General features: G+C 40.6%; 1 protein-coding gene across 14 annotated transcripts in view; it reads right to left on the minus strand.

Annotated features, from left to right (window-relative positions):
- The window catches only part of B3GALT1 (beta-1,3-galactosyltransferase 1), a 621,523-nt gene that overhangs the window by 94,569 nt on the left and 499,271 nt on the right, over positions 1-27,683 (minus strand). For 12 of the 14 annotated variants that reach the window (XM_060409811.1, XM_060409817.1, XM_060409821.1 and 9 more), the window contains exon 1: positions 18,994-19,208. The exons of the other annotated variants lie outside the window; for them this stretch is intronic. The gene's annotated coding sequence lies outside the window, so the exon portion shown is untranslated. Of the gene's footprint in view, positions 1-18,993; positions 19,209-27,683 lie in introns of those variants that run through there. 14 annotated transcript variants of the gene reach the window in all.

The raw sequence follows: 27,683 nt of genomic DNA on the forward strand, positions 1-27,683 counted from the left end.
TAATTGGGCATTTATAAATTTCTCTGACATCCTAAATTTACTCAGAATTCAGAGTACTTGATGGCCTAATTAAAAGGGGCCCTGATATTAAAAAAATGATACACTTTTAGCATAAAATGTAAGATAAAATCTTTGTGACTCTGGCTTAGGCAAAGATACTAGACTTAGTACTAATAACATGATCCTTGAAAGAGGAAAGTTGGTAAATTGGATTTTCTCAGGATAAAAATTTTGCTCTGAGAAAGACACTAAGAGAATGAAAAGACCAGCTACACATAGAAGGGGAATATTTTCAAACCACAATGCTAACAAAAAACTGATATCCAGACTATATAAAGAATTCTCAAAACTCAGCAAAGAACAACCCAATTAGAAATGAAGAAAAGATTTGAATGGACATTTGGCCAAAGAGGATATACAAGTGGAAAGTAAGTGCATGAAAAAATACACAATCTCATTAGTCTTTAGTTCAGTTCAGTTCAGTCTCTCAGTGATGTCCGACTCTTTGCGACCCCATGAATCACAGCATGCCAGGCCTCCCTGTCCATCACCATCTCCTGGAGATCACTCAGACTCACGTCCATCGAGTCCGTGATGCCATCCAGCCATCTCATCCTCTGTCATCTCCTTCTCCTTCTGCCCCCAATCCTTCCCACCATCAGGGTCTTTTCCAATGAGCCAGCTCTTCTCATGAAGTGGCCAAAGTATTGGAGTTTCAGCTTTAGCATCAGTCCTTCCAATGAACACCCGGGACTGATCTCCTTTAGGATGGACTGGTTGGATCTCCTTGCAGTCCAAGGGACTCTCAAGAGTCTTCTCCAACACCACAGTTCAAAAGCATCAATTCTTCGGCGCTCAGCTTTCTTCACAGTCCAACTCTCACATCCATACATGACCGCTGGAAAAACCATAGCCTTGTCTAGACAGACCTTTGTTGGCAAAGTAATGTCTCTGCTTTTTAATATGCTGTCTAGGTTGGTCATAACTTTCCTTCCAAGGAGTAAGTGTCTTTGAATTTCATGGCTGCAATCACCATCTGCAGTGATTTTGGAGCACCCCCAAAATAAAGTCTGACACTGTTTCCCCATCTATTTCCCATGAAGTGATGGGACCAGATGCCATGATCTTCGTTTTCTGAATGTTGAGCTTTAAGCCAACTTTTTCACTCTCCTCTTTCACTTTCATCAAGAGGCTTTTAGTTCCTCTTCACTTTCTGCTATAAGGGTGGTGTCATCTGCATATCTGAGAAGATTGATATCTCTCCTGGCAATCTTGATTCCAGCTTGTGCTTCTTCCAGCCCAGCGTTTCTCATGATGTACCCTGCATAGAAGTTAAATAAGCGGGGTGACAATATACAGCCTTGATGTACTCCTTTTCCTATTTGGAACCAGTCTGTTCCATGTCCAGTTCGAACTGTTGCTTCCTGACCTGCATACAGGTTTCTCAAGAGGCAGGTGAGGTGGTCTGGTATTCCCATCTCTTTCAGAATTTTCCACAGTTTGTTGTGATCCACACAGTCAAACTTTGGCGTAGTCAATAAAGCAAAAGTAGATGTTTTTCTGGAACTCTCTTGCTTTTATCGATGATCCAGCGGATGTTGGCAATTTGATCTCTGGTTCCTCTGCCTTTTCTAAAACCAGCTTGAACATCTGTTAAGTTCACGGTGCATGTATTGCTGAAGCCTGGCTTGGAGAATTTGGAGCATTACTTTACTGGTGTGTGAGATGAGTGCAATTGTGTGGTAGTTTGAGCATTCTTTGGCATTGCCTTTCTTTGGGATTTGAACAAAAACTGACCTATTCCAGTCCTGTGGCCACTGCTGAGTTTGTCTTTAGAGAAATGCAAATTAAACCTACAATGAGATATTTTTGAATCCTTATTAGAGTGGCTAAAACAAAAACTAAACAAACAAGGAAACAAAGAAAGAAGGAAAGGAAAGTGAAGTCGCTCAGTCGTGTCTGACTCTGCGACCTCATGGACTGTAGCCTACCAGGCTCCTCTGTCCATGGGATTTTCCAGGCAATAGTACTGGAGTGGGCTGCCATTTCCTTCTCCAGTGGATCTTTCTGACCCAGGGATCGAACCCAGGTCTCCCACATTGCAGACAGACGCTTTACCGTCTGATCCATCAGGGAACAATAAGCAAAGAAAGAAACCCTGACAATAGCACGTGTGGAGGAAGATGTAGACCAATGGGAACGGTCACGCACTGCTGGTGGGAATGTCAAATGGCAGTCATTTTGCAAAACAGTTTAGCAGTTTCCCACAAAGTTAAACATATACTTATCATATGACCAGGAAGTTCTACTTCTAGGTATTCAGATGAAATGAAAATTCATGTTAACACAGAACCCTGAATGCATTGTTCGTATCTGCCCAGGCCTGGTAACAAGCCAGGTCCCTCAAACAAGTCCCTCAGCTGAGGAATAGATTAACTATGGTATATCCATATAGTAGAATACTGCTGCTGCTGCTGCTGCTGCTGCTAAGTTGCTTCAGTCGTGTCCGACTCTGTGCGACCCCACAGACGGCAGCCTACTAGGCTCCTCTGTCTCTGGGATTCTCCAGGCAAGAACACTGGAGTGGGTTGCCAATTCTACTCAGCAATAAAAAGAAATAAACTATTGATACGTGCAAGAGCATTTACCTGCCTGCCTACCTATGTATTTACCATTGTACTGCATTTGGATGAATCTCAAATGCATTATGCTAAGGCAAAGAAGACAGACTCAAAAGGCCACTGTATGATTCCATTAATACCATATTATGGAAATAACAAAATTGTAGAGATAGAAAATAATTCTATTCTCTGTTATGGATGGGGAAAGAGTTTCATTACAAAGGGGCAGCAGTGGATTTTGGCGGGTATAATGATGGAACTATTTTGTATGTTAATCGCGGTGGTGCATTTGTCAAAACTCATAAGAAATACATGCCACAGAGTAAATCTTACTGTACACAACTTTTTAAAAGATGAAAATTAAAATTCAAAATAGTGAAAAAAGAAGATTTGGGAAATTCGGCAACAGGCTCTACTCTTCCCTAGTTAGCTTGGGAGGAAAGCAGAAAGCATCTGCAGGGACTGGGGTCTCACTCTCAGCTTATTTCTTGCAGTCTGTCACATCTGTCGTCTCCAGAGCTGTGCAGACCAAAGTGACAGTTTACAAGTTCTGGAAGTTCAGAGGCTTCTTTTGTGTCTAGTGGGGTTGGCCTGGGATGTCAGAGCTGCTAGACTGCCTGTCCATGGGCACTGGGTACCCTCAGGAGAACCTAACTAATTCAATGCAATTCCAAATACAATCTTTCTTTGCTGCCACTTAGCTCTTTAAAGATAGATTTAATAGAAAAAGTTCTTATAATAGCTAATCCTTTAAAGGTGAGAAAATTAGGCAATTTTGGAAGTATATTACCTTTCTAAGCTGACTAGGATCCTGTTAAGCAATAATTTTCTAAATGGAATAGCAAATGTAACAAGACTCTAATTTATGATTAAGACATTAGTAAAAGCAAATAGGATCCAAAGGCACCTTGGCTATTGTTAGAAATCTCCCCACACTCCCTACCAAGTGCTACCAAACTTTGCAATTTCCAAATGTCTTTCATGTACTCCAGGTAACTTTAAGTGCATTTTAAAAGTAGGGAGATTTGAGGTGTCTGAGAGAGTCGCTGGTGACACCACCAAGGAAAAGATGAATTTATGAACTTATTGGAGGCAAATATCTACTATACACACTGGGAATAACCTTTATTTTTCCAAGTGTCAGTCTGAGTAGCTAACATTTTAATTTATGGTCTGGTATCTTTGAGAATAAATGTGTTCCTGTCATCAAAATAACTGCCTCTCCTATGAGTGGAATTTGTAATTGCACCATCATTCCACATCCTCTAACCTAGAGAGGATATGTCACACAAGTTAGCAGGCTTTCCTCAGAAGGCAATGTTGTAATCACTGAGAGTGGAAGTCTTTTCACTCACCAGTTTTCAGACCATGACGGCTAATTTCATTTAAGGAAAACAAAACGCCACCCGCCAGAAGCGAAGGTTCCTAATTCTGCCATTCAGAGTAAAGATTTTAGTTTCTGGGAACCACGGAGTGAATAAATTTCTACAATGTTTAGAAACTTCTTCATATATTTAACAAATGCCTTTCTCATTAGAACTATAAAAGATTAATAAAACTTTCTCATATAATTCTCCTTTTGAAAAGATTCTAACTTTACCCCATTTAGCTGGAGAAGGGAATGGCTGCCCACTGCAGTATTCTTGCCTGGAGAATTCCATGGATAGAGGAGCCTGGCGGGCTACAGTCCACCAGGGTTGCAAAGAGTTGGACAGGACTGAGTAACTAACACTTTCATTTTCACCTCATTAAGGCCAAGGGTAACTGAATTGCTCATTTTTCTCCTTAACCTGGCAAGCTGACAGATACCCAGAGACAGTCATATGACTACATTCTTGCTTGCTTTCTCTGGTCTTTGTAAGGCTCAGGCTACCCAGGCTTCCCTGGGGGACACCCAAGCAGCCAGTCTTCTGGTGTGGATCAAGATTCAGTGCATAAAGCCATTACTTATTTTCATATCGTCCTGTTCTAATAAATCTGGGGCTGAAGGAAAGCAATATGTGGGGTCTTTCCTTATTTGTATGTATTATGTGCTCTACTATGTTTTGGGCCCTTTAACTAATTTGGAATGAATCAAGGAATAATTATTTTTCTTCTTTTTTTTTCTCAAAAGTATGTTTATCTAGGAATAAAATTATAAAACTCATTAAACTCTCAAAGTGTGTTCACTTTACATATTTATAAAAGCATACTCAAGATGCATAAATAAAAATGAGTGTTTTTTCTATTTATGCCAACCTGATTTAGACCTTTATAAAACAATAACAGGGTAAGGTTATTTCTGAGACTAACCCATTCATGTCTTTGGGTTTCACTATGCATCTGTATGCCTGCACCTGGCTATGCACTTCCTTCTCAGCTGTGTAGGCAACTGCTACATATTTAACGTAGATGACAGCGCTATTTGGAGCTCTTACACCTGAAGAAAGAAAACTTTGATACTGTTAATAATTCTAGTGAAAAGTATAAACTATACTACAGAATTGAGAGAGAAAACGAGAAGCCAACTTTGAAATATTGTAATCTATTTAGGATTAATTTATAAATATGATAATGGTGATTAATGCTGGTACCCTAATGATTCTTAGGAATTCAGTGACTAAATAGACCAGAGGAATTTTGTGAAGGAAAGGAGCACTGGATATTTAATGTAGACTGCAGTGCTACTTGGAGCTCTGACACCTGAAAAGAGGAAAGTTCTCTATTGAAGCAAGTCTTGCTATTGAAATGAGGTAACTGTATGCATAAATACAAGGTATCTCTTCCCATAACACTCAAAAATGGAGTGTGTTATATTTCATAACTTTTAAGCTAGAGTGATTTCATTTTCAAAAGCATCTCCTCTACTTCCATGTAAATGACTCTTGGCTGCATTCTATCCCAAACCTTGGGTCTTCATGAAAACTCATCAGGACAAGGATCCTTTGTCTTCAAGGATGTGCAAGCAGCTTCTATTTTCCTTTGTTCCTCTTAAGACTATTTAGTACTTTAGGGGCTCATAAGGAATCCAGTAATCAAAAGACTTTCTTTCTTTTTTTTTTTAAGACTTTCTTTCTTTAAACATAGATACACGACTTTCTATTTTCACCCCTGAATAGTTCTCAAAATACTAGAGTTCTCAAAATGCCTGTGTTGGACACAGGCCACTGAGAAGGAGGGGCAGACCATAATTTGCTTTCTCTCTTGTCTCAACAGATGCTTTCCACTTTGTTTAAAACATGCAGTTGTTATGTTCATTTCAAGTGTTTATTCACTTTTTTATTGATAAGCTTATTAAACCAAGTTTTTCCTTTTTGCCCTTCCTATCACTAATAATAGAAAAAGGCAAATAAAAGTGGAAAGAAAATATTAGTTTCCCCAATCTTTACCTTCATGAATATTTTCAGCATTTATTTTATTTCAAGATAAGAGTCTGCTGACTTATCCACTTACGGCGTTTTCATAACACCTAGTATCATTCTGTAAACCTAGGTACTTGGTAAACGTTTGTTGTTTTTAATTGGTTTTAACCACAAATGCAGCTTAATTATTATGAAACCTAGAGGTGACTTTTAGAATATATAGTAGTAGTTTCTATGAAGAAAATAATGTATTTTATTAACAGATTTCATTTCACTACATGGCTGGTGAGTTTTTATTCACCCTGTGGGCAAGAAGATAGCAATTGTTTTAAAGTCACAACTCCAAGAGTTCTTTTTGTGCTCGAAAGCAAGCATTTCTTGGCAAAAGATGAGTTCTTACAGAAGAAAGAATTTTGCCTTTGGGGTCTTATTGGTTTTCTCACTATTTCAACTTTAAGCTAGCTAAATTGAGCCACTTCTGAAATCCTTCACATAGAATGTTCAACCTAAATTCCTCTCTTGCCTCTCAGGTAAAATTTGGTGGAGTTCATTCTTCACAAAGGAGCCTGGATACATCTCAAACTCTGTACGTGAAGGGGCATCAGCCCAATTAGCACATAAATCATTAAGCAAGAAATAGCTGTCTTAAATTCTACCTTTCACTAGATAGTTTTTCAGTTCAGATTTCCGTTATAGTCACAAAGCCATTTCTTTCTTTAGAAATGTCTCAAGATTCCTAGGGCATTTGATTGACCTGAGAGGCAGGAGAAGTGGTCTGCCTCAGAGGAAAAAGATCCATTTCCATTTCTTTGAAAATTTTTGAAGTTACAATCTCAGCATTGTCACGAGGATGTACATTTTCTTTCAAAAGATAATTGCAACTACAAAGGAATGGAGTAGAAGAAGGAGTAGTTCTCTTTTGGAAATGCCTTATTCATGACCTAGCAATGTGAATTTCACTGATACTGTTTTAATGGATTTATATGAAAATATTTTAAGTCACAATTTTCACTTAAATACCAGCTGACACATTATTGAGCTAAGAACGATAGGGGAAAAAGATGAACTATTTTGAATCTAGAACAAAGGGGGTGACAACTACTGAGTGGGGATTACTGAGGCGTTTGCTTTTTAATTACCTGCTAACCTGTGCCTTTCTTTACGTACATATATATTTTTTAAACTATTAGTAGTAAAAAGGAAACATTGAATCCGATAATTCCCCTGTCACCTGGGCTTCTCCACGCCCTCAAACTTCCTAGTTGATTCACTAACATGTTGATTCACTAACATGTATTGTGTACCTGCTGTGTGCTAGACATCGTGGTGGTGAGTCAACAATGGACAAGGGGCAGATTGCTTAGAACTTGGTATTCAACAGACGTGTGAGTCCATGAGCTCCGACCCCATTCTTAAATCTGTGTAGAATAAATGTCTTGGTTGAACGCATTTGTAGGAATCAGAGACTTTTTAACCTGTGATGTTGGGTGTAGAGAGAATCAATTTCTTATCTTTATTTACAGATGTTGAACTTCCTTGTTTGGAAAAGACTTTAACCTCTGAACAAAGAGCCAAAAAGATGCTTGTGAAATAGCAGAGGTTTGTTTCGCTTACCCTAGCTAGTTACACATCTATGAAGCACTTGTTCATGGCATTGGGTTACCATACTAGATCTCTTTCAAACATCTCTTCTTTCTGTTGCTTCTACTTCCCCTGAACATCTAGTGGACAATGGAAAAAACACCCTGATTTATAGTATTACCATACAACACCATGAGAATGAATAAATTTAAATTAACACATACACAGAGAAAAGGAAGACACAGTGAATCCACTGACTTGAAATGCATTCTTCCTAGCAACACACGTTCAACCTGTATTTCTTTGATAAATGTGTTCCTTTAAAAAAAAAACAAAAAACAAAAAACATATGCTGTTTCCCCAAGGCAGAAGGACCTGATAATGACAATAGGAACACTGTTCTGAAGGAAATGGTGCTTTGTATCAATCTAGCATCATACGAAAATCTATCTTTTGTTGCAAAAGAAAAAAACTGCTACTGAATTTTTAACTTGAACTTTTTTCTTTTAATTACAGAGAGGGTGCTGAAAACAGGCTAAGTGACCACTAGATGACCACTGTTTCACTATTCTGTGTTATTCTCTGTTACATTTTCATCTGGAAAAGTTATCTAGAGCCTTGGAACAATGTCGCTGAGGAATGCACAACCAACCCGAGGTTATTCTCAGGGAACTCAAGGTCAAATCGGCACATATAACATTGAACTATAAAGCACTCTTGGCACTCCAGGTTCGAATATACTGCATCCCGAACCCTTTCGCCAGTGCGTGGAATGAACTGTTTATACAGCGTTCACACAGTTAAATACAGTGTATTATGAAAGTCAAATGGTGACATCTTTCTCTCTTCTTTCCTTCTCTAGAATATTAAATGATCATATGAGATTTTTTAAGCATCCCAATTTACAGATGGTAAGACATAAGAGTAGAAATAAGGTAGCTTAAGAAACTACTGGAGAAGTCAAAGGCTTAAGTGTCACCTTCTATTCTTTAGATTGGCATACTTGTAAGAGGCTTAATACATGTATAAGGCAAAATTAACCTGCTAATAGAAGATAATTTCCAAGTGTCTGAAAAGGAAGATGACAAGAGCTGAAAAAAAATTCAGCAGTTCATTTTAATCTCGGAAAAAGGGTGACTGTGGCATCATGGGCCTGACTTTTAGCAGGTCCTTCCTGGCCCTTTAATGCACAGCAATGTCCTGATTTCCTCTGTGTTCATCATGTTACAGGTGATGATTACTACCGTGAGACCCAGCTTCTGGCATCGGTGCCAACAATTCGCCTTCCCATACCCAGGGTCCTTATCCTCTCAGGGACTCACAAAAGTGCCACTGTCATCATAATTCTGGGCATGTTAATATTATAAATTGTGACCTCTAGACCAAAAATAGGTCTCTTCATTTATTATGAAAGAGGATCTTTTACTTTCATTAGAAGCTTAAATAAGTGTAAGTCTCCCCTCTCTAGTCTAGGACTCACACAGCAAAAACAAATCTTTGAGGCTATTAATTTTGTGTTTAATTTTTCATGTGACAAACTAAGGATGGCTATAGCCTTAAATGAACTCTCGAGTCCTTCTCGAATGACCTTCTTGGCTGTTAATTAGACTTTCAAACTAGTACCCTGGGTTCAGACTCCAGTGATGAGAGAAAAAGTTGAGTGAAATAAATCCAAGAGCACAGTCATGTATTTTTCATACTGTGCTTTCCCAGGAGCAGTTCAACTTAAGTAAACAAACCCTCAAAATGGTGCCTCAGCTATAATAACATCCTAATAGCCCTAGATGGACACAAAATCAATGCAGATCTATAGACATTCTGCGTCCTCCCTTTATAACAGGATATGCACTTTGTAAGATAACAGAGTCGCTTATTACAGATGGGGCTGCGGACGTCCTGAGCGTGTTGGCATGCTTCAGTGTTTCCCCATGTGGATGCCTCTTGTTTTCTGTGAGGTTGGAGAGAAATGCCAGCAGCTCAGGACAGCACAGTGGAAAAAAAAGCCCTTTGGTCCTGGGAGTCAGTCTTGACCCTGCCAACTACTGGCTTGCTCCAAAAAACCAGCTATCAGTAGGGGCTTTTTGACCTCCATTTTCTCCTTTTTTTCCCTTCTATGATACTTTATGGATGCTTCCATTTTAACATTTGCATGACATTAGAAAAACATGGACTTCCCTGGCGCTCAGTGGTAAAGAATTCACCGGCCAAGCAGGAGACCCAGGTTTGACCCTGGATCAGGAAGATCCCCTGGAGAAGGAAATGGCAACTCCAGTATTCTTGCCTGGGAAATCCCATGGACAGAGGGGCCCAGCAGGCTATAGTCCATGAGGTGGCAAAAGAGTGGGACATGACTTAACAACTACACAAATAAGAAAAATAGATGACTATCCTTCGGTAAGATTTCCCTGTGTTCCAAATGAAGTGATTTATGTACAAATTTATATATTAGAACTTCATGCAGGTAAGTAATACAATCCTCATATTCCAGTTTTTCACAAAGCACCAGGCTGTGTGCTGGGCATTCTTTCCTCCCTGTATATTCCCAGTACAAGGCTGTACATTATAAATGAAGAAATGGAGGAAACTGCAACCCAGGACAGTTAAGGTCACTCAGCTAGTAAACAGACAACGTGTGATCTGAACTGATATCCAAAGCCCATACCCTAGCCATGATCATACTCTACTGCTCTTAGAGAATTACATATCTGTCTTTTGCTACTAGTCTGTGGGCTCTTTGAGGATGGGGACAACAACTGAGTCACTCGTTCTCTGTGTGCCTTATACAACGTTGGAATTGAGCAGTTATATACAGGTTTGCACTCATCTTTGCAAAAAAGCTATTACTTTCTCTGCTTAAAGCAAAAAGCCCAGCCTCCAGAGTCAGTTGGCCATTTAGGAAACATTTCAGGAGGGCATCTTTCCTGGAGGAAAAATGCTTCAAGGCTGAGAGCCTACCACAACTACTGCTTCTCTCTGTACAGAGTAGCCACCCATAGACGCACTGGGTCCAGGCGGACATGTTTGTCTCAGGCAACACAATTTTCCTCCAACTCAGCTGACTAGGTTAGAGGTCTAGGCCTGGCCATCTCTAGACTGGCTTGTGGCACCAGAGGTAACTTGTTTGAGAGCCTGTGTAGTAATTAAACTAATCAAATCCTCTCCCTGAGAGATTAGATGCGAGGCACACGGTGAGGCAGGGGGCTGGAGTCACTGACTGGCCCAGCAGAGTTGCTGATGCGCCCCCCATGACAGGCCTACAAGGCAGTTGAGCCCACCTCCTCAGCTTCCTCCCTTCTTTTGCGTCCTTCTTTTGCGTCTCTACCACTGAGAGCATCTCAGAATATCTCAGAGCCAGTTGCTGAGGCAGGTGGAGGAGGGGTCAAGGGTTAAAAAACTGATGAAAACACATGATCCCAAGCTTTAAGGAACTATGATCTAATGAGGTAGACAGAGATGTTCATAGGTGATTATAATCCAAGACTAGATATGCTTGGCTGGACTAGACTCTGCATCCAAGGGCTCTCTAAAAGGGGGTCCTGGGATATCACTACCCACATTCATTACAGGCCTACTTGACAGCTGAGAATGGAGGGAAAGAAGGAAAGGGAAAAGGGTGGAATCTGGGAAGATGGAAAAGAGAAAACCCATTATAATTCTGCTCCCATTTGAATTCATATATTTCAGTAACTGCCTGCAGTGCTTATTAATGTCATGTTTAATAAAAACTCTCTCTTAGTATATTTTGAGTGAGTTTGGTGCTGAGGGACAATTAGCAGATGAGTTATAGGACTGCATCAGGAAGTGGGGACTGAGGATGACTTCTTCAAACCTGAGCTGGGACATCTGCTCCTCTCCTTCATCTGAGGGGAGTGAAATCACACCCTGAATTATGAGCTGGCTTTATAATGCACCCTGGGTGTCCCAGTGCTGGACCTGCCCCACAGTTAGAAAGTAAATAGGGAACCAAATCAAATCAACCAGACTGACCTTTGTACATGTACAAGGCCTGGGTAAGGGGACTCTTTTTCAGATTACGATGGAGAAGGCCATATCCTTCCAGAAACTTAACTGATCATTCTTTTCTAGTCTGTGACCAAGCTACCTAAACAGAAACTTGAGTTTGCTGAAGGGCAGCTTAGAGAAATAGTGGCTCTTGCTCCTCTAGTCTCCCAGGGTGATGGGGGGTGCTCAGCTGGCCCGCAGTATAATGGTTTTGACTGGATGGGTAGACTAGGGTTTTATTTCACGCAGCTCATTATTATACTGAACTGAATGGCCACAAAAGCAAGTTATGTCCTTCAGCCTAATAACAGCTGACTCTCTGTGAATGTTTATGGAGTGCCAGGCCCCTTAAAGCCGCGCCGCCTTCTTCATCATTCCCTCTGGGGTTGTGAACTATGCCTATTATTTAGTCTGATATTGCAGATGAGGAGAGAGATACTTAAGGAAATAACTAACTTGACCCAAACAACGTGGTGGTTAGTGGTGAAGACATGGGATTTGAACCCACTCCTTTGGACATAAGAAGTCCATTTATTGCCCCAATATTCTGCTTCCCAACATTCAAATGAAGTATTTCATGTGCTTACAAAGAGAGTGGGAGTGTTGCGGTTCTGGAATAAATGCCAGTAAACTGGTCAGCCCTTCTGACTGATTTCTGTTCAAGCACCAAGATTTTCTTGGATATCTACATGGTTTCTTTCTCTTCCCACTTCTGGAATTCTCTTGTAGTGATTTTTTTTTTTTCCATCTCTGCAGAAATTTTCTAGTTACAACAGTGGAGAGGAGTGATGTGAAACAATTTCTTATGCTGCCCCAGCTTAGCTATTCACGAGTTTAGTTCACAAGTAAAGCAATGCATATTTCAAATGCCATCCCCTGAGTAGCCACAGTCTGCAGCTTTAGCCTGCTGAGCCAAAATTAATTAGAGATGAATATCATAATAGAACGGTATTGATCATAGCATATTACTAAGAAGTGTTGGTCTGTGTTAATTAACATGATTCACCATCAGCACTTGGTATATTTACAAATAGTCAGACAGGTATTGTGTCTGCATAGACCGATATATTTTTGAGTGGTGGCAGAACTCATCTCAGAAATGATCCATATATTTAATTGCTTGTACCTTTTGTCTCTACCCACACCCTGCCCACCACACACACACACACAAATACAAACACCGCCGGCCTCAGTGCTTCCATATTGGCTACTTGAAAACATGTATAGCCTTTGAAAATATGAATATTTGGAAGAAACAGAAATGTTGGCATAAATGTAGGAAGCATCCTGGGGAACAGACTAAGGGTGGAGTCCTGGGCAAATTCAACCTGCCTATAATCTCCCTTTCTCCACAATGATCTGAGTATTTCTCTTTTATTTTTGTGCAGGCTAATATGCTACACTGCCTGCCATTTCAACAATCAGAAATTCATTAAAAAATAAACAGCCTCTTTTAAAAGACAAATTATCTCTTTGAAAGTTAGGGGGCTGTTGGTCATTTATCTCCTTAATCAAATTTGCCCAAATTTCTTTTTATCCCATTTATTTCAGACGAATTGAGTTTAAGAATGTGAGTTTTGACTGAGCACTGGGGAGGGAGGAAGTATATTTTCTAGCCTAGGCTCATCCTTGATTCTAGGAAAGGGAAAAAATTCTTTGTCTTCCTTCCTCCTTCAGAGGGCTTTATGGGGACATTCAACTTGCAGAACTCAACTGGCTAATTTTCTCCATTCCCTATCTTAGACATGTTTAGGATTAAAGAGCCTTCTGTGGACTGGCTTGAGCAGTTAACCATGGTGTGTGTGACACATGGTTTCCAGAGGGAACCATGCTCTGAAAATCGAACATCTAAGCTGCAAACCGATCTTTGGGACAGAACTGTTTGAAATTGGGGACTGTGTGTGCATGGCTTCAGGCTGTCTCTCCCCCCTCCACCCCACAATACACTCATCAGACACTGACTGTTCAAGCATGGAAATGCATTTCAAAACAGACGGCTCAAATGCAGAGCATGGCTCTGTACACAAAGCTGAAACATCTGGATGAACTGTAGACTAAGCATGCTACTCCAGATGTCTTAAAATAATTAGTAGGGCAGGCTATACATTTCTGTGATTGACATTTTTGTTTTCTTTTTGGTACTGAGCAGCCCTAGTCTTTGTAACTGCAATGTTCCTTACTAAAACCCACATTTATTCCAGAGAGGCAGGGCACATTGAACTCAGTGGGTGCATTAGAGACAGCAGGGAGATTAGTTCTGGGTTCTCTTGTAAGATGCAGACTTGGTGTAGATCAGGAAAAGGGGAACGAGGTGAATGGCCCGTCTGTATAAATTTCTTTTTATCCTTTCCCTCCCTTTTGGCACTCTACTCTGAACCAGAGGCTTGATCTCAGTTCGATTCCAGCTATTTTAAGCCTCTTAACTTTCTGTCCTCTTTATAATGTGTGTCCTCTGAAGCCTGATTCAAAAGCAGGATGGACTCTATTGCAGTTTTTCTCAAAATGAGATCAAGAGCCTCAAGCAGAGAAACACATTGGCTGTTTAGTGTGAATGCTGATTTCTAGGTCCCACTTGATCTTCCGACTCAAAGTCTCTGGAAGACCTGTCCTGGGAATCTGTCTTTTAAATAAACTCTCCGAGTGAGTCTAGTGCAGGCTTAAGAGAACTACTGCATTAGAGCCTTGTTCTGATTGCTTCAACCAATGAAACTTTCATTTCAACGGTATTAACCTAGAGGATTTAGATATCAAAGCAATGAAAGAAAAGTTATAAATCAAAATATCAGGGTGCTTCTAAAAATGTAATGCAAGCAAGTTAGGAACTTGATCATTCATCACAGATACTTGCTTTAGAATCTATTTTGAAGTATGTCGGGCATTCTTCTCTCTGCAATCTGATTTCCATCTAAGATCAATAAGGGAATATTTATATTGCCGATATGGTGACCATTTATTATTTGATTTTTAGAAAATCCTTGCCTCTAAGCAATTGACATTCAAAACAAATCATTCCTTCATTAGCCATAATAATGCTTTATTGCCTTTGTTCTGAAGTATTCATTTTATTTCCATTATCCCTATTGCATAAAGCAGGCACAAAATCAGCAGAGCCCAGTTTATCACAGGCAAATTGAACAGAGAGACTAAGTGACTGCGCTTTGCTGGGTTTCCCTCTCAGATCAGCAACCAGAAGAGCTCATCTCCTCTAAGAGCCCCCAGCTGGTCTGTGGGAAGCAGTTTGAATGAAGAGGGTCTGCAATATAGAGCTACAACTCTTCCGAAATCACTGTTCAGCTGATTTATTGCAGTCGGACCAATTACCAAGTGAGTTGTTTGGCGTCGAGGCAAACCACTTGGTGAGGAAGGAGCTTTTCCATGTTTTCATGGGAAGGGCAAAGGGAGGATTACAGAAACAGTGGGGACAGAGTGCATTTCAAAGCCTCAAGAGAGCTGGCTCTGAGGAGGTTCTGAAATACAGATAGACACAGGTACTCCTAGCGATGGGAAAAGCTTTCCAGACCATTTCTGGTGTCCAAACTCAACTGTCTACATGGAGAATGGGAAGTTAAGTGAGTCACATACAAACCAGGAACCTCACAGCCAGAGCTGAGGTTTCACTTCTCAGCAGCTTGTGTGGTCGGGTTTCCTCTGCTGGTGGTGACTCTCCTAGCCTCAAAGGGCTGTAGGTCAGTGGCTGGAATACACTGAGGGACAGGCTCAGGGTATTCCTCAACTCTGGACAACTGTGAGTGGCCTCTGCTATCACTGTAGTTTTCCTTTTTTTTTTGCTCCTGATTTAAAATGAGTGCTATTCTGTCTTATGTGAATGTAAATTTCATAAAGAGCTGGCCATATGGTGGAAACTCAATAAATCAATCAACTTCAAAATCAAATGAGTGCCACTCATACTCCTAAGTTTCAAATTCAAGTATTTAGTTACATTTGGATTCCATGAAATGGCTCTTGTCTATAATGCAATAGGATCTCCACTGATGCTGACGGGCTGCCTGGCACAAGGTTCTTTTCCAGAATCAGCCTTGGGCTCACAGTTAGGTAGGTTTCCTAATATTTATCCTGAGAGTCAGGGGTGCTGAGGACAGTCAGTCTGCTTGCCTTCAATGACCTCCTCTCTCCTGGCTCCCTCAGGAAGCATCTCAGTTCTGTTTATTTCAAATTAAGCTCCTCTGCTTCCGTTGGTCACAGCAGCTCCCCGAATGTGAGTGCCATCAGGTCTGCTGCTTCCAGCCCTTGTGGGGCTCTCAGATGAAGTCTGTTTGGTATTCGATTTAGAGCTTTGTTCACCTAGGAGATATGAATTTCTCTGAACTGGAATGTACTTATCCTTTCAGGCAAATCTTATCTTAGAGTGAAGCCACTAATTGTGAAATTAAAGGGTGGTTATTATTCTCTACCAGTGGCAAAACCCACACTTTATTAAAGAACAGAATATTACTTTATGGGAAATTTACAATAAACCTACCCAAATGGTACATATGGGTTGACTCGTGGCTATAAAAGCAATGTGCTTTATAGATTTACATTGCCTTTATATAATTAACACCAGGCATTCTTTCGTTTGTAAGTACATCAGATTTTTTTGTCACAAAAAGTAGAAATGTTTTATGAGTGTTTAAATATACACATAAAGGTTAAAAACATTGTTCTCTGTATTTGAAAAATGCCTACAATACAATAACTCATCTTAAAATGTCTACTGAACATAATACCTATTATGCTGTTCTTTGTTTCCATTCTTGATCTTGAAAATGCTTCCATTTTCAAGTTAAACTCTCACTGCATCTTTAAAAATCTTTTTACAATGTAAAAGTTCTTTATGTGTCAGGAAAAAAAGGGTTAGACAATATGACTTTCAGTAGCTAAGACTCTCATGGAACAATGGAGTGCTAGGCATAAGTGTCTGATTTTTCTGTGGAGGTATAAATGAGACTTTATAAAGACAGAGTTCATTTTTGGCCCTCGCAGTTTTTGTCCTATGTAAGCATAATACATGCAACCCTAATTCTGTCAGCTGCTGCCTGGTTCCTGGGTCTTGATTATCTCCTTCCCTAGTCTTTGCTGTGCTATCTGTAGACATCTACCCAACCTGTAGGTCAGAAACTCGTCACATGTTTCAGTGGTGCCTTAATTAAATTTTGTGATATTCCAGGAACTAGGTTGTTCAGGGGGGAAATCTTGAGTGTCTAAGTTAACTTCTGAAAACACAAGTTTCCATTTTTTGAACATCTCATTAACTACTCTCTGTTTCCTCCCACGCCCTTGCTTCCATCAGCTCCCCCAACATAGATAGCTTCTCACAGTCCAGAATGGTGCCTACCAAGCAGTCCAGTGTTCTTACTAGAATTTACTCTCCTTTCTGAATTGTCCACAAGGTTAGGGCCCCATTATTATTATTATTATCTGGTCACACGGTGTAGCATGTGGGATCTTAGTTCCCCGACCATGGATCGAACACATGCCCCCTACATTGAAAGCACAGAGTCTTAACCACTGGACTGCCAGAGAAGTCCTAGGGCCCCAATATCTTGGTAATTCCTACTTCCTTACGGCTTGGATGGATTCTGATTTGGAACAGACATACTAGCAAGTTCCTGTTCCAAAATTCTCCTACAGACTCCCTCCTCTATTCTTACTTCAATGCACTCCACCCCATATTACCAGTACCCGAGAAAACACTGGGTGGATCTGTCTGTCTGCTGCCTCTGCCTGGTCTCACCTGGTCCTTTTTTGGTCATTTACTCAAGCACTTGTTGCCTTGCAAGCATCTTGCAAGCCTAGAGAAAGGGTTTGCTGGTATTAAGATACCATTTTAAATAACTCATCAGTGTCTAAAAGAACCCCAACAATTTTCCCACATGAATGCGTAAAGAAAGTTTCTGTGATCACTATTTTTTTAGTAATGTGCCAAAACATGATCCCAGGAAGCTGATTTACACTAGGGCAATCCTTGTTTTGAATGAAGTTTTATTTGAACACTGCCATGATATCAGCCCTGGGATTTCTTTGGAAGGACTGATGCTAAAGCTGAAACTCCAGTACTTTGGCCACCTCATGCGAAGAGTTGACTCATTGGAAAAGACTCTGATGCTGGGAGGGATTGGGGGCAGGAAGAGAAGGGGACGACCGAGGATGAGATGGCTGGATGGCATCACTGATTCGATGGACGTGAATCTGAGTGAACTCCGGGAGTTGGTGATGGACAGGGAGGCCTGGGGTGCTGCGATTTATGGGGTCGCAAAGAGTCGGACACAACTGAGCGACTGAACTGAACTGAACTGAATGATCTCTGCTCATTCAGTTACGTGTGGTTTATATCTGTTTTTGTGCTCCACTGGCAGACTTGAGTAGTCATGACAGAAACTGTGCAGCTCCCAAAGCCATAAACAATTACTATCTGACCCTATATATAAAAAGCTTACCAAACTCCACCTTATACTCACCCATAATAACTTCATCTGTTTGTTTGTACCCTAAATAGACTCCTACCTGAAGGACTATTACCTAGGTACCAAGATGTCTACTTTGTTGAACTTCAAATTATTTTCACGAAAAGGGACAAAACCTATTTCAAATTTGTGACATCTAACTAAAGACACTGGCACACATGGGGAGAAAACCTGCAAACCTAATCAGCTCAAAGACTTCTAGTGGAAATTAAAAAATGCAGCCTAGGATGGAGGCAAACTTGAGATAAATTATTTACAATTATTGAAGTCCAATAGGAATTCAGAAATACCAACCCCACTCCTCAGTCAGTGGTCTCTTTGCAATTCATTTATTCTGACCACACCCTACTGCAAGAAAAATTCAGCCTCACTGGAGTGGAGAGAAAATGGACATTGATTTTCTCCCATTAAATAAAATATTACATAGGCATGCTTATAAATGGTTATATCACCAAGGCTTGCAAATAGAGAAGATAATTTTTTTCTTAACCTCATTTGCTAAACTGAACCTGATAGAAGGAAAGTAAAATTTCTCATGTAAATCAAATGACTAGATATGCTGATATTTTGTTTCACAAAGTTGTCCTACAAGGTTACACATATAGCTACTACATTTTAAGTGGCAGAAGGAAGGGGTTTTACACCCCACTGTGCCAAGTTTTACTTTTTTCTCTGCACTGATTAAAATCAAGGGGCCATCATTGTCAACAGGCAGAGTCTGCTACATTGCTTTTATCAAATGCAAGGAGGTGTAAATGCAAACTGTAAAGTACAAGTAAAAGATCCTGACTCACTGTCTGACAGCAAAACTATTAAACATAATCAAAGGCTCAGATGAACTCACATTGCCTTTCAACACATTGCTAAAGAATCCTTCTCACTGTAAAATTAGCATAAAATGTCACAGTTCTGACACTGCTGTTGAAGAAACTTGGTTTAAGGCATTCAAAACAACTTTAAGACTTCAAGTGAAGAGTTACTCACCAGAGAATAAGTCACATTGCATTTGGCCTGGACACAAGGCTCCTCAAATTGTAATCAGTAACTGATTAAAAGTTGATCTCTCAGGGTGTTAAAATCCAAAATTTTAGGGCACTTGCTGATTAAAATATATAGTTTGTTGAATGAATGCAGGCTCATACATGCTAACAACAAAATCAATGTTTGTTGTTGCTTATGAAATACGAAGACAATGATTTATTCTCAGGAAGTCAGTTGGACCATGAGGTAAGGTACATGGGTTCTATATTGAGAAGTGAAAATCCTGCCCATGGTGTAGGATTCCATCATCAGAAGTGAAAGGAACAGATGGGAAGGAGGATGGGACTTGCAGGTGCAAGAGAACAGATCTGACAATCCCAAAGTTTCCTGAGTGTCACCTGAAAAAGAGATTTCCTATTTTCTGCTCATCAGTCCTTTAAAGACATGTGTCTTCAAGGTCAGTGTTACAGTACATTAAGCTATGAAAAGGCTGTGATCCAAAGAATTTTTATGATTAATAATGTGAGTTCTGTGAAAAGCTTAATCTTGACTATTTACATGTTGAAGCTAGACTTCTAAGAACAGCTCTTGGTCAGCCTCACAAAAATACATACAACTTAGCTCTGTCTGGCGTGGGGGTGGTTTTATACATGCCCTCTGGACTCTACATTCTTCTTTTTTTTTATTTTAATGTTTCATCAGAGAAGATTTATTTTTGCCTCTGAGAGTACTGCTGGGTGTTTTAACAGGTCAGGATAACCTTATTTTAATCAGAGATGAAGTTGATTTGAAGCTCGGTTTTACTTTATGAAGAACTTATCTCTCTAGGTTCTTTTAAAAAAAAAAATTTTTTTTTTTAATTGAAGGATAGTGGCTTTACCCCTCTGGACTCCAGGTTCTGAAGCATCAACTACTTTCACTTGCCTCTCCATGAGTACTTAGCATAGAACCTGGAACACAGTTGTTGCTTAATAAATGCATGAGGCATTGAAGACAGCAAGAACGATTCTAATCACTTATTTTTAAGTAGCGTGAGATCACAATGATAAGAGATGCTGATCTGTCCAAGGAAGACTGGCTTTGGCTGGCAATATTCACTCAGCCCCAGTCCAGTAAGTTTGACCTCAGGCTTTTCTCCCACGCACTTCAAAAAAGTAAGCCACAAACACGGTCACTTGTCATGGACCCAGTGTGACTAGCTGAGAATTCTGGCCTCATATCCTGATTTCTGTGCTTTCCTCTGGCTCCTTCAAATTTGTGGTCCATTAAGTTCCCCCTTCCGAAATTCTGCGTCATAGTTGTCCAACTTGCCCACAGTTGTCAACTTTTCACCTTCCCTTAGTCGTGGTGCTTTCTGCTGCCTCAGATTAAGAAGACCCTGTTCTAACCTCTAACACTTGGGCGTCTCCCAAACCCTAATCATACTCTACTATACCAATGAGGAATTCCGGTCTCAGAAAAAGCTTCAGGGAAATACTTTTTGTTTCCTTCCCTAAAAGCCTTATGGATCTTTGAGAATTTCTAGCAAAGGTGGGAGTGGACGCTCTTTTCCTCTATGATAAATTCCCAGAATTTCAACCCTCATCTCAGTGGATAACTGAAGGCTTGCCTTGGGTGATCTGCATGCAAGTACTTCTCACCCTCCAACTGCCAATCTTTAGAGCAAAGGCTGAACAGGTTATTTATAACTTAAAGGGGTACTGAGTATTATTTAACACCCTCTGTATACTACATTGTGCTTCCTCTGCTTTTCCTCAAGAAATCACATCATGGTACTATGCTGCTAAGTCGCTTCAGTCGTGTCTGACTCTGTGCGACCCCATAGAAGGCAGCCCACCAGGCTCCCCCGTCCCTGGGATCCTCCAGGCAAGAACACTGGAGTGGGTGCCATTTCCTTCTCCAGTGCATGAAAGTGAAAAGTGAAAGTGAAGTTGCTCAGTTATGTCCGACTCTTAGCGACCCCATGGACTGCAGCCCACCAGGCTCCTCTGTCCATGGGATTTTCCAGGCAAGAGTGCTGGAGTGGGCTGTCATTGCCTTCTCTGTCATGGTACTATATTTATTGCTTAATCTTCTTTTTTGTAACACTTTGATAGCTACTTGGAAGCAGCTTTTTTGTTTTTCTTATTCATTGTATTCCCCAGAATATTAGCAATAAAACGTGTACACAAAAGGACACTAGGAACGCTTACTAAATGTAGGAAGAGAAAAAGTAAGCATTTGCAGCCATATCAAATCTAGTTTGGTAAAACAAATATTAAAATATTAGACTGAAACGAGACTTTTGACCAGTTTTCGTGTCTAGTTTTAACAGTCATTATCAGAATTATGTATGTGTTCTAAAATCCTGTAAATGCAATAAATAACCTCTTTCTACCCCCCCCCACTTCTTTATGCTTTGAGCATCTACAATTTATTTTCTACTGATGCTTCCCACTCTCCATGACTCTTGCCTCTTGTGATCCCAAATGAAATTACACAAGAAACTATGTCCCTTGCTCTAAGTTTCTAAGGTGTTTGTGTGGATGTTTTTATTTCATTCATTTAATAAATATTCATGCTTAGGAGTAAGAATGGGCAAAAATGGAAGTCAGAGGAGCCTCTCTTCAACCTCTTCAGCCTCTGGTTGTTTCTCTCTGGTTGCAATGATCTTCTACTGTTCCTTAGATGTTCGGTGACCTCATCTAGTTCTGACTCTCTCTCAGACTCTAGTTCTCCTTACAAAATCTGCTCTCAGCCTAGTTTTGTTGGAAATATTCCAATCTATGAATTAGTCATATGATATTAATGGATCACAGCAGCTTATGGCATTTTCTGGCTCACAGGGATTTGCATCTTGATAAGGGGCAGTGCCCTAACCCTGAGGATCAAATTGCTAATGGCAGAACTGAAGTCTTTGGGAATGGCATCAAGGGTCAGAAAGCCTTCCAAACCTTTCATATTGGCTGCCGGCTCTAAAAGTGCAGAGAACCTCTACTCCCACAGCGCCATCTCCCTTTATTACCATAAATAATGAAGAAGTTATTTTCTACATAAGTCCAAATGCTGACACTGACACTGTTGAACTCATTATAAAGGGGAAAAATGTCCACATGGTGACGCCAAATAATTTTGGATTTGGTGGAGGGGAAATGAGAAGCAAGGAAAGCAGGAAGGAAGAGGGAAAGACCGGAAAGGAGCACTGTCAACACAGGGAATGAAAGAAAAATCTCTTTAATTTGAATGCTATTATATTATCAGACATGCAGTAGGCATGCCACTTCTGAAATCGATTGTGTGTGCTAATTTTTTCATACAATAAAAAAAGAGATTGATTTACGATCTGTGGGGAAAGAGGACTTAAAAGGCACAACAAATTTAGGGGCTACTAAATGTAATGTGTAAAAACTGAACAACAAATTTCATAATTGAAGCTCAGTATCTTAAATTAGTATGTAACAAGGAATACTAATTTTGGTACACCAATGCCTCAGTGCTACCTACAAGTTGTTATTAATCGAAGTGTATAAGCAAGATGTCACTGCTAAGAATAGTGGGCAAGCAGTTCTATAGTCACATATTTTTGAAGAAAGTCAATAGGAAATGGATTTGTTCAACTGCAAGAGAATTTAGCTGCATTCATTAAACTCATGACTCTTTTTGATCTTTTTGGAAAACAATAAATCACACACTCACAGATACAGTGCTGGCCTTGGGTTAGGTCATGCATATCCTCTTAGAGACATGGTCAAAAGGCTTGAGAGGGCTTGGAAAATGATCCCATATCAAATAAATCAATACAGTGAGTTTGCAAATGCATGTTACTGCACTGACTCTTAAGTTTCTTAGTGAAACTTTGAAACTTAATAAAGGTCTCATTTTATTTGTCTTTTAAAAAGAAAAATTAACACAACAATTGGGAAGATGAGTTAAAATTTCTTTTAAAGTGAAAATTTCAGTTAATTGTATATCATGAATTTTATAGATAGTCAATCAAACAGAACAATAAAGATAATGTTCATTAATGTGAGCTACTTAAGAAAGGAATTAATCTGTCCCCTCTATCTTTGGAATGACTCTGCCACTTACTAAATCATCTTTTACTCTACTTCTCTGGACTTCCCTGGTGGCTCAGATGGTTAAGCGTCTGTCTACAATGCAGGAGACCTGGGTTCGATCCTTGGGTCAGGAAGATCCCTTGGAGAAGGAAATGGCAATCCACTCTAGGACTACTGCCTGGAAAATCCCATGGACAGAGGAGCCTGGTAGGCTACAGTCCATGGGGTTGCAAAGAGTCAGACACTGAGTGACGTGACTTCACTGACTTCACCTCTACTTCTCTATCTCCTCAAACAACTGATGAGATTTAGCAGATAAGATACAGATTAAGGCTGTGATGCACCCGGCGCCAGGGGCAGCAGCCGGGAGGATCAACCCACATCCAAGGAGCAGTGGCTGCCTGGGCGCAGGAGGGCCTAGAGGAGCCATCCCACGTTGAAGGTCAGGAAGGGCAGCGGTGAGGAGACACCCCTCGTCCAAGGTAAGGAGCAGCAGCTGCACTTTGCTGGAGGAGCCGTGAAGAGATACCCCACGACCAAGGTAAGAGAAACCCAAGTAAGACGGTATGTGTTGCGAGAGGGCATCAGAGGGCAGACACACTGAAACCATACTCACAGAAAACTAGTCAATCTAATCACACTAGGACCACAGCCTTGTCTAACTCAATGAAACTAAGCCATGCCCGTGGGGTAACCCAAGACGGGTGGGTCATGGTGGAGAGGTCTGACAGAATGTGGTCCACTGGAGAAGGGAATGGCAAACCACTTCAGTATTCGTGCCTTGAGAAACCCATGAACACTATGAAAAGGCAAAATGATAGGATACTGAAAGAGGAACTCCCCAGGTCAGTAGGTGCCCAATATGCTACTGGAGATCAGTGGAAAAATAACTCCAGAAAGAATGAAGGGATGGAGCCAAAGCAAAAACAATACCCAGTTGTGGATGTGACTGGTGATAGAAGCAAGGTCTGATGCTGTAAAGAGCAATATTGCATAGGAACCTGGAATGTCAGGTCCATGAATCAAGGCAAATTGGAAGTGGTCAAACAGGAGATGGCAAGAGTGAATGTCAACATTCTAGGACTCAGCGAACTAAAATGGACTGGAACGGGCAAATTTAACTCAGATGACCATTATATCTACTACTGTGGGCAGGAATCCCTCAGAAGAAATGGAGTAGCCATCATGGTCAACAAAAGAGTCTGAAATGCAGTACTTGGATGCAGTCTCAAAAACGACAGAATGATCTCTGTTCATCTCCAAGGCAAACCATTCAATATTATGGTAATCCAAGCCTATGCCCCAACCAGTAACGCTGAAGAAGCTGAAGATGAACGGTTCTATGAAGACCTACAAGACCTTTTAGAACTAACACCCAAAAAAGATGTCATTTTCATTATAGGGGACTGGAATGCAAAAGTAGGAAGTCAAGAAACACCTGGAGTAACAGGCAAATTTGGCCTTGGAATGTGGAATGAAGCAGGGCAAAGACTAATAGAGTTTCGCCAAGAAAATGCACTGGTCATAGCAAACACCCTCTTCCAACAACACAAGAGAAGACTCTACATATGGACATCACCAGATGGTCAACACCGAAGTCAGTTTGATTATATTCTTTGCAGCCAAAGATGGAGAAGCTCTATACAGTCAACAAAAAGAAGACCAGGAGCTGACTGTGGCTCAGATCATGAACTCCTTTTTACCAAATTCAGACTCAAATTGAAGAAAGTAGGGAAATCCGCTAGACCATTCAGGTATGACATAAGTCAAATACCTTATGATTATACAGTGGATGTGAGAAACAGATTTAAGGGACTAGATGTGATAGATAGAGCGCCTGATGAACTATGGAATGAGGTTCGTGACATTGTACAGGAGACAGGGATCAAGACCATCCCCATGGAAAACAAATGCAAAAAAGCAAAATGGCTGTCTGGAGAGGGCTTACAAATAGCTGTGAAAAGAAGAGAAACGAAAAGCAAAGGAGAAAAGGAAAGATATAAGCATCTGAATACAGAGTTCCAAAGAATAGCAAGAAGAGATAAGAAAGTCTTCTTCAGCGATCAACGCAAAGAAATAGAGGAAAAGTACAGAATGGGAAAGACTAGAGATCTCTTCAAGAAAATTAGAGATACCAAGGGAACATTTCATGCAAAGATGGGCTCAATAAAGGACGGAAATGGTCTGGACCTAACAGAAGCAGAAGATATTAAGAAGAGGTGGCAAGAATACACAGAACAACTGTACAAAAAAAAGATCTTCATGACCCGGATAATCAGGATGGTGTGATCACTCACCTAGAGCCAGACATCCTGGAATGTGAAGTCAAGTGGGCCTTAGAAAGCATCACTACGAACAAAGCTAGTGGAGGTGATGGAATTCCAGTTGAGCTGTTTCAAATCCTGGAAGATGATGCTGTGAAAGTGCTGCACTCAATATGCCAGCAAGTTTGGAAAACTCAGCAGTGGCCACAGGACTGGAAAAGGTCAGTTTTCATTCCAGTCCCAAAGAAAGGCAATGCCAAAGAATGCTCAAACTACTGCAAAATTGTACTCATCTCACATGCTAGTAAAGTAATGCTCAAAATTCTCCAAGGCAGGCTTCAGCAATACGTGAACAGTGAACTTCCTGATGTTTAAGCTGGTTTTAGAAAAGGCAGAGGAACCAGATATCAAATTGCCAACATCTGCTGGATCATGGAAAAAGCAAGAGAGTTCCAGAAAAACATCTATTTCTGGTTTATTGACTACGCCAAAGCCTTTGACTGTGCGGATCACAATAAACTGTGGAAAATTCTGAAAGAGATGGGAATTGATGAAAGTGAAAGAAGAGAGTGAAAAAGTAGGCTTGAAGCTCAGCATTCAGAAAAAGAAGATTATGGCATCCGGTCCCATCACTTCATGGGAAATAGATGAGGAAACAGTGGAAACAGTGTCAGACTTTATTTTTGGGGGCTCCAAAATCACTGCAGATGGTGACTGCAGCCATGAAATTAAGACGCTTACTCCTTGGAAGAAAAGTTATGACCAACCTAGATAGCATATTCAAAAGCAGAGACATTACTTTGCTGACTCAGGTCCGTCTAGTCAAGGCTATGGTTTTTCCTGTGGTCATGTATGGATGTGAGAGTTGGACTGTGAAGAAGGCTGAGCGCTGAAGAATTGATGCTTTTGAACTGCGGTGTTAAGAAGACTCTTGAGAGTCCCCTGGACTGCAAGGAGATCCAACCAGTCCATTCTGAAGGAGATCAGCCCTGGGATTTCTTTGGAAGGAATGATGCTAAAGCTGAAACTTCAGTACTTTGGCCACCTCATGCGAAGAGCTGACTCATTGGAAAAGACTCTGATGCTGGGAGGGACTGGGGGCAGGAGGAGAAGGGTACAACAGAGGATGAGATGGCTGGATGGCATCACTGACTCGATGGACGTGAGTTTGAGTGAACTCTGGGAGTTGGTGATGGACAGGGAGGCCTGGCGTGCTGCGATTCGTGGGGCCACAAAGAGTCGGACATGACTGAGTGACTGAACTGAAATGAACTGAAATGAACTGAACTGAACACAGACATAGGAAGAAGTTATTAGAGAAAAAAGACATAGAGGGGTAATATGAGAACATATATATGTACAATTATTGTCCATTGTGAGAGACTAGAATAATAGAGGAGAAAAATATTTAAATCACTAGTTACTAAACAGAAAACTCAAGAAAATAGTTGGGAATCCAGAACAGGAATTTTTCACAGCCTACAATAACAGCACAGCCCAACAATAAAAAGGAAAACCCTCTCTCCTTGCTGGGCAGGAGGTCAGCTAATGAGAGCCCCTCGCAACTCAGCCAATGAAAAGCCACACTACAAACTTTCAACTTCTCCAATGGACTCTTTGTTTATCATGGTCCTCCCAACTTCCTCCCCCCTCCTCTAAAACAGTTCTCTCCTTGCTGTGTGGGGAGTCACACGTGGCTAGTTAAGGTTGCATACTCCAAACTGCAATATTCTGCTGATTCCAAATAAACCCATTTCTGCAGGAGAAATAACTGGCAGTCTATCTGTTTTAGGTCAACACAGTTCAGTCTGTACCCATTAGGTAGGAAATAGCCAAGCCCTAATGCTGAAGTCAACTGTCTTTCATACTACAATGGGGAAAGACTACTATAAAAGCTATTTTGGAGCAACCATTCATCAGACAGTGAGGTACAGAGCACTGATAAGTGAGCTCTTGATAGGAACTAGATCACAGCAAGAATGCAAGATGCACAGAACAGGACTGATGGATTAAATTACCTTAGTAGAAACTTCCAGAGTCCTTTCTGAGTCTGTTCTCTTCGCCTCACCTGGCTGAGAGATATCAATTTTTCAGTAAGGACAATTGGAAGTATATATCAGCTCTCCAGTCTTTAGCATTAATATTTTGTGGGCATATAATTTTCCTTATCACATTATGGTACTCATATAGCTTCAAAAAGTTCCTGAGTTGCCTTCATACAATACTGAAATACTCCCTGTTGCCAACCTTGTAATAGTTTGATATCTCTCCTGATTATTGCAATCAAGATTTTTGGTTGCCATATAATCAAAGAACAGATTTATTTAGAAGTCTTATTTCTGAAAGAGTGAACTTCAAGCTACAAAGATGATTTAGTGTGATTTAAGAGGTA

This window comes from Ovis aries, chromosome 2 (assembly GCF_016772045.2).
Source record: "Ovis aries strain OAR_USU_Benz2616 breed Rambouillet chromosome 2, ARS-UI_Ramb_v3.0, whole genome shotgun sequence".
NCBI lineage: Eukaryota > Metazoa > Chordata > Mammalia > Artiodactyla > Bovidae > Ovis > Ovis aries.